Source organism: Lathyrus oleraceus, chromosome 3 (assembly GCF_024323335.1).
Source record: "Lathyrus oleraceus cultivar Zhongwan6 chromosome 3, CAAS_Psat_ZW6_1.0, whole genome shotgun sequence".
NCBI classification, from domain to species: Eukaryota; Viridiplantae; Streptophyta; class Magnoliopsida; order Fabales; family Fabaceae; genus Lathyrus; species Lathyrus oleraceus.
The window spans coordinates 313,665,514-313,673,335 of NC_066581.1; positions in this window are offsets into that span (position 1 = coordinate 313,665,514).

Sequence of the window (7,822 nt, forward strand, 5' to 3'; positions counted from 1 at the left end):
ATAAATTTTTCATGTATTCGTTTCAATTATCTGAGAGAAATGGTTAAGGAAATAAGAAATAGAACTGCTAATATGAGAAATTGGATACCATTGAGTAGGTTGATTTCTGACATCTTTTTTTAGAGAAAACTGGTGCAGAAGATTATGGATGCAGGAATGACTAAGGAAGTTGATTTTGTCATTGGGAAGAATTTCAATGGACATACTCTGAAGAACAACATGTCCTTGATTATAAATTTTGTTAACCCTTCAAAACTTCTAAACAGGACATATGTTGGTTCTAGAAGGATACTAGTGGATGATTATCCTATCTTCTCAAAGGAAGAATCTAAGGAGATTCTGGAACATTACAATGATGACTGTTTGGAAAAAGGGTTGTCCTCGGGATGTGATATCTTATGATGAACTTTCGGAAGACCTCGTTGATGTATACTCTCTAAAAATAAAAAGGAAGCTTATATCTTCTGGTGAAGGACCTTTTGGACCTGCCATAACTCCCACCAAAGTTTCTAGAACTTCAGGACTCAACATTCTAAGGGACAGAATGAGACCAAAAGTAGAGTATGTCTATTTTGAGACTGTTAGGTCTTCTGAAGTGACTTCTTATGGGAATCATGGTAAGTAGCCTATGACAGAGACTCCTTTTTATTCTGCTAGTTTTGTTATTTCTATTTCATATATTCCTCCACAATCATCTCCACCTCCATACATTCCTTTTGGAACCATAATCACTCCTCCTCCTATATCCTCTAGTGTTTCTGAAACAATCATCACATCTATACCATCCATTCTTGTCTCAATTCTCATACCCATTCCAACATTTTTCAAATCAACCACCATCACAACTATCACACCACTAACTTTAAATGTATGTATCACTTATGTAACTATTCCCACTACCAAACTCTTTGATATAAAAAGCCATCCCTCTGACTATGACTTTTCCACACCTTCCCCATTCACAATAACCATGCCAGTAGCCAGTGCCTTTCTAGAAGACACATCCTCTTCACCAACTTCACCCCACCAACCCATTAATGAACATGTCATTGATGTATTTATGGAACGATTCTGAAACAATGAACCCTCTACCCCTGATTCTTCTGACCAAACCATTGCCATTTCCTCTAACACCAAGATTCAATATGAACCTAATCCAAACCTTGAGGAATATGATGATTTAGTCAGATAGTATGAATTAGATGTTGAGGTTATCGCAATCCTAGACATAAACTCTTGTCTATATTCTGATCTAACTTTTGTTCAAACCAACATTTGTCCTACACCATTGGGTGAATTGTTTACTCAGTTTGAAGGCGATGTTGTTACTAGACTTAACGCTCTCACTAAGGCTTGCACTTCTAACACAAACCTCTGTGATGTGTGTGCTATGATTAACAACTTCAGAAGTTTGATAGAAGTCAACTCTGGAGAGTTGGAGTTTTCTTGCCTGAAGGAAGATAAAAGGAACTTCCATGCCAGACTCTCTGGTATTGTTGAACCTCTACTTCATAAGGTTCCTCCAATGCTTCCACTTTTTTCTCCAGTAGTGACTCCACCTCCTTCTCCAATTCAGACTACTATGGTTGCTTCTGATACTACTCTTGAAGTTGGAAGTAACTCTGGGATCAAGAAGATTGTGGTTTCTGAGGAGTTCATTTTAAAGACTTTGGAGCATCTGGCTGCTGAGAATTCTGAAGTTAAAGAAAGACTCAAGCATCAGGATGAAAAGACATCAAAGATTAAAGGGTTGCTTGGAGAGATCTTATAGAGACTACCACTCCCTCCTAAAACCCATGTTTTTTTAAAACTTTGTGTTGTCTTTGTTTTCTTTTCTTTCATTTCTATACTGAGTTTTCTTTTTGATTAAATGAAATTCTATTATGGTTTACTTTGTCTTTTATTTTATCTTTTTGAATGATGACAAAGGGGGAGAAAGAATGACTGATTTTGATATATCTAATTCCAATTCTGAAACCTAAACATGTCTTTATATGTTTTGACATTAGTAACCTTTATAGGAACTTTGAGAAAGTTCATCATGCTAACCAAGTGTTTCAGGTTCTAAGGCATTAACCAAGCTGAATTGAGTTCATAAGAACCTGACTTATGTTTCAGAATCAGTCTTATGTTTTGGATAGTTAACTAAGCAGTTTGCAGTTAGCCTGGCATATTCTTGTTTTGAACTAATTTCTAGTGATCAAGGTTGAATCATGCGTATACAAGCTTTCATCCATATGTATATAAGTTCCGATAACAACCATACATGAGAAATACAACCAAGTTATGAAACCAGACTATGAAAGCTCTGACAAATCATGCTCTATGATGAGACTGATATCCAGACTTTCTGACACTCAAGCAAGGATTTTGAATGAAATACTCATGTATCTAAGTTGTTGCATTCTAGGAAGTTACTTCATCTGTTATAATTAGTCTTCATCCTTATGGGAAGATAGTAACCATGCTCCAGTAACCAGGCTTATGCCTTATGGTAAGTTATTTATTTCATGTTGATTGAGATTTTTATATGTTTAAGATTATTTTAAGTCTTAAATTCAGGGGGAGATTAAAACCTAACTTTGATACTCTAAGCTAACAAATAAATTTTAACAAGTATAACATTTAGGGGGAGCTTACAAACCTTACTTTGATATTTTTATATGATTAAACCAAGTAAAAAGTGTTCATAAAAATACATGGTTTTGCCATCATCAAAAAGGGGGAAATTGTAAGAACAAGAATTGGTTATGCATATGAACTTTAGTTTTGATGGTAACAATGCATTGTTTCTTAGAGAATAATTTTGTACACTAATGGTTTTTATCTAGTGTGTAGATTTTGCTAACATGTTCTGACTCTGAAGCACTGACGTGTGACGTCCTCAGATTCTGGAATCAACACACTCTGACTCTGAAGAGATACAAGTGCTTTATGAAACCAGACTATGAAAGCTCTGACAAATCATGCTCTATGAAACAACCATACATGAGAAATACAACCAATTTATGAAACCAGACTATGAAAGCTCTGACAAATCATGCTCTATGATGAGACTGATATCCAGACTTTCTGACACTCAAGCAAAGATTTTGAATGAAATACTCATGTATCTAAGTTGTTGCATTCTAGGAAGTTACTTCATCTGTTATAATCAATCTTCATCCTTATGGAAAGATAGTAACCATGCTCCAGTAACCAGGCTTATGCCTTATGGTAAGTTATTTATTTCATGTTGATTAAGATTTTTATATGTTTAAGATTATTTTAAGTCTTAAATTCAGGGGGAGATTGCAAACCTAACTCTAATATTCTAAGCTAAAAAATAAATTTTAACAAGTATAACATTTAGGGGGAGCTTACAAACCTTACTTTGATATTTTTATATGATTAAACCAAGTAAAAAGTGTTCATAAAAATACATGGTTTTGCCATCATCAAAAGGGGGAAATTGTAAGAACAAGAATTGGTTATGCATATGGACTTTAGTTTTGATGGTAACAATGCATTGTTTCTTAGAGAATAATTTTGTACACCAATGGTTTTTATCTAGTGTGTAGATTTTGCTAACATGTTCTGACTCTGAAGCACTGACGTGTGACGTCCTCAGATTCTGGAATCAACACACTCTGACTCTGAAGAGATACAAGTGCTTTACAAGATGCTGTCAAGTTCTAGAAAGCTCTTAGACAATGGTTCTAATGAACATTTATGCTAAAGCTTCTAACTGTGACTCTGATTAAAGATCCCTTGAAGGATTGTCAGCCTTCAAGATTTTTCGCTCAAGTTCTGAAGATTCTAAAGAGCAAGATCTGAAGACTCTAAAGACTAAGTTCTAAGGAACTGTGTCAAAACTCTGAAGACCAAGATTCTGAAGATTTTGTCAACTATTCTCTTGATCCTTCTAAGCATGCTTCAACATCATTTCATCAGAAGCCTCTGAAGATTAGAAGATAGAATCAAAAGGTTTTGCGTCAGAAAAATAATACACAATACAAGATCTCCCTTCTCTCCACTACGTTGATTTTGTTGGCTAAGAGCAATACTATTGTACCATTTTGCCTCCTTTATGAAAACTGTTATACAAAGAGACAACTGTTATTTTCTATTCCAATTTTACCCTCCAGCGAATCTTTTAACTTCCTATATAAATGAGACTTGTGAGATTGGAAGAAGTTGCTCATGCTTGCTAACGTTCACACTATTAAACATACACACACTCTTTTCTAAAGTATATATTTTCTGTGTATAGCCTTTTTAAACACACATAAATTTGTTGCTCATTATTGTGTGAAGATATTCATTGTATTTAACTTGTGTTAATTTGCTTCCTTAGAAGCATTCTTTGTAAACACACACTTGTAAATCTCAAATTTATTTGAGAGGTTTCCTTGAGTGACTATGTTTTAGTCATATAGACTCAAAAAGACAAAGACGGTTTGTCTTTGTAGTGTCTGTAATCAATTTCGATTATAGTGGATTAAGTCCTTGTTGAGAAGGAAAAATCACCTTTGTAGGGTGGGATGGAGGTAGCTTCGTTAATAGCGAACCAGTATAAAAATAACTGTTATATTTCTTGTCCATGTTCTTGCTTGATTTAGTTGGTTTTAAAAAAGATTTTTTTTAGAAACCCAATTCAAACTCCTATTTCTTGTATTTCTTTACACCTTCATTAGTGTTTTCTCAGGCTAACTAAACTCTCACCCAAAGCAGTACGTCCTCAAGGAAAGCGGATCCTCAGAATACCATATTGAGCTGCAATCTAAAAGCATCTTGTCCTCTGTCAAAGACCTCATGCTTGAGGAATTTTTAGTATTATATTTGTAAGAAGGCCCACATAGGGTGAAGACTCTAGGCCGCCTAGTAGCGACGATAACAATGTGTCTCCTAATGGAAGGTATCACCCCACCCCTGGGTTTTCTTATCGTCTAGCCGTTGGAAACATGGAATAAGACGTTTCTTGGGTATAGAAAAGTTAGAGTCATTAAATGATCCACGCCCCCTGGAAATAGGAATTCAACGGTCCATAGTTGACTAGGTGGGATGTGACCCTTTCAAAGGAAACCTATATAAATACATCTCCCCAAGTTTCGAAAAGACAAATCATAACTTATACTGAACACACCCCTCACACGCTTACAACAAACACATCATCTGTCTATAGAGTCTCTCACCTAACATGAGTAGGACTCCTAAAACTACCATAAAACACCATTGTACAAGGCTTCTCGCTGCTATGTGTAAGCCCTAACCACCATACAACGTAATATACCTACTAAGGTCTCTGAGTCCCTTTGCCATTGCAAGAGGAACACACACACATGTACTTTTTTATCAATACACTCTACATGACCCCAACATTTTGACAACCACTTTTTAATGGTCATCTACAAATTTAGAAAAACATTGTCAAATGTAGGGGTGGCAAACGGGCATGTCCGCCCCGTTTAGGGCCGCCCCGTAAAAGCCCGCAAAAAAACGGGGCGGGGCGGGGCGGTCATAGTTGAGATGCGGACCTAAAACTTAGACCCGCCCCGCAAAAAAAGTGAGGGCGGGGCGGGGAAAGCCCGCGGACACTGCACTCTTTAAGCCTAAAAATGCAAAAATTTGTGTAAATACACGTGCCCGCAAAAGCCCGCGAAAAAAGCGGGGCGGGACGGGGCGGACACATTTGAGGGTGAGTGCCTAAATCATTGGCCCGCCCCGCACAAAAGTGCGGGCAAAACGGGCATGCCCAACGGGCCGAGCCCGTTTTGCCACCCCTAGTCAAATGATAATTGTCATTTTTTTAATTACACAAAAGTAGTTTATATTAGAGTTAATTCTTTCATTATTTGTATTGGAATCGCATGAAATTATTTTTATTGATGTGAAAAGTTAGAGAGTAATTGTGAAGACATTACCACCCTTAAAATTTATTAGATATTGAAATAATAATACTATCAATATTATATCATATTTTTATATTTTAAAATAAAATTAAAATTTTAAATTTATTCAATCAAAGCTAATGGGTATTAAATAATTTACTTTATATTTTTGACAAAAAATATTTAACTAAAGTGACACATTACAATGTACCAAAAAGAAGTGGCACATATATGAACTTTGTCGCCTGCAGGAGGATGAAGGTAGTGAAACGTCCGTAGGTGACACCTGTCTCTTACGGGAAGAAGAAGATAGAGAAGCATAAGTTCCAGAAGTCGATGTCTCTACATGAATCGAGATAGAGTGAACAAGAGACTCAAAAACATGACTCTTCTCCCTCTAGAGCGATGCATGTTGTGCAATTCTCTCATGCCTTAGTTAGTCGTCTTTATCAACTGTAAACTAGACAATTAGTACAAGCAATCCTACAAGCAAAAAGAAAACAAATTGATAATTTATTGAGATGCATCTCTGGTTACCGTGCAATTCAAATGTTAAACTTTTTTGGAGATGCATCTTCGGAATTTTATGCAACTTTTCAGGTCCGTCAATGGCCGTAATGCAGACCACAAAACCTCAAAAATAATGGTTTGATCGTTATATTTAACCATCAAACATGTTTTACAGTATATATAAACTACTATTCATGCAATTTCTACTCATTTCTTACCTAAATCATCACATTTCTACTCATTTATACAAAAACTCAAAAAACTTTTCAAAGCATTAAAAACTTACAAATTGAGAGTTTACTTCAGTGTTGAATGATGTATTTGATGTACTTGATGTTGATGGAAGAACCTTTGAACTTGGTTGATGGAAAAATCTTTGAGAGTTTGAGAAAATTTGTCTTTTCTTTAAATAAGGAAGGAGAATGGTTCTGACGCAATTTATTACAAATACCGTCCGAAGATGTATATCCAAAATAATTACGAAGATGCATCTCCAGAATTTTTTAATATTAAATCTAAATTCTATTTACTCAAAGTGTATCGGAAGATGCATTTCCAAAAACTAAAGATATTTTTATATTTTTATGAGATGCTATAATAATATATAAAACGCATTAAAAATTTTCCTTCTTAAACTCAATTTTGAGAACAAACAGTAAACTTTTTATGCGGGAGACTTTAACTTTTAAAACAAAATTAAACATCATTTTCTTAATTTCTTTGTTGTATTCGATAGATTAGTCGTAAAAAATTTAATTGATTGCATTAGGTATATCATACATAAAAAGCAGAAAAGCAGCCCATGAACATAATATTTTTATATTTTAGAAAAACATCACATATTAAACTTAAAACTTGCAAATATACCTAACATGAGACTACATAACTACTTGCAATATTCCAATAGAAAACATGACAATTACATAACTAATTGCAATATAGTTTTTTTCCCTATAGATCAGTGAATTTTTATTTTAGTTCTTGTAAAAAGAAATTATTTGAATCCCTATATTTCAGTTTTGTGTTAGTTTTAATTCTTAAAAGTAAAATTCGTAAAAAAATCTGAAAAAAAATTCATAAGAAACCTGTGAATTTTAATTTAAGGATTAAAACTAACACAAAAAATGAGATATAAAAATTCAGACAATTTTTTTTTACAATAATCAAAACAAAAAACTCATTAACTTAGATAGACTAACAACCTATTTTAACATTTAAAACAAAATTAATCATAGTTGATAAGAGCATAAAAGCAGCCCATGAACATGATATTTTTATATTTAAAAAAAATATCACATATTAAACTTAAAACTTGCAAATATACATAACATGAGACTACATAACTAGATTTTTTTTACTAAAATACCCCTGGTTTTCAAAAAAAAAATCCTCAAAAAATCCTGATTTCCAAAAAAAATCCAATCTACCCCATTTTTAAGAGG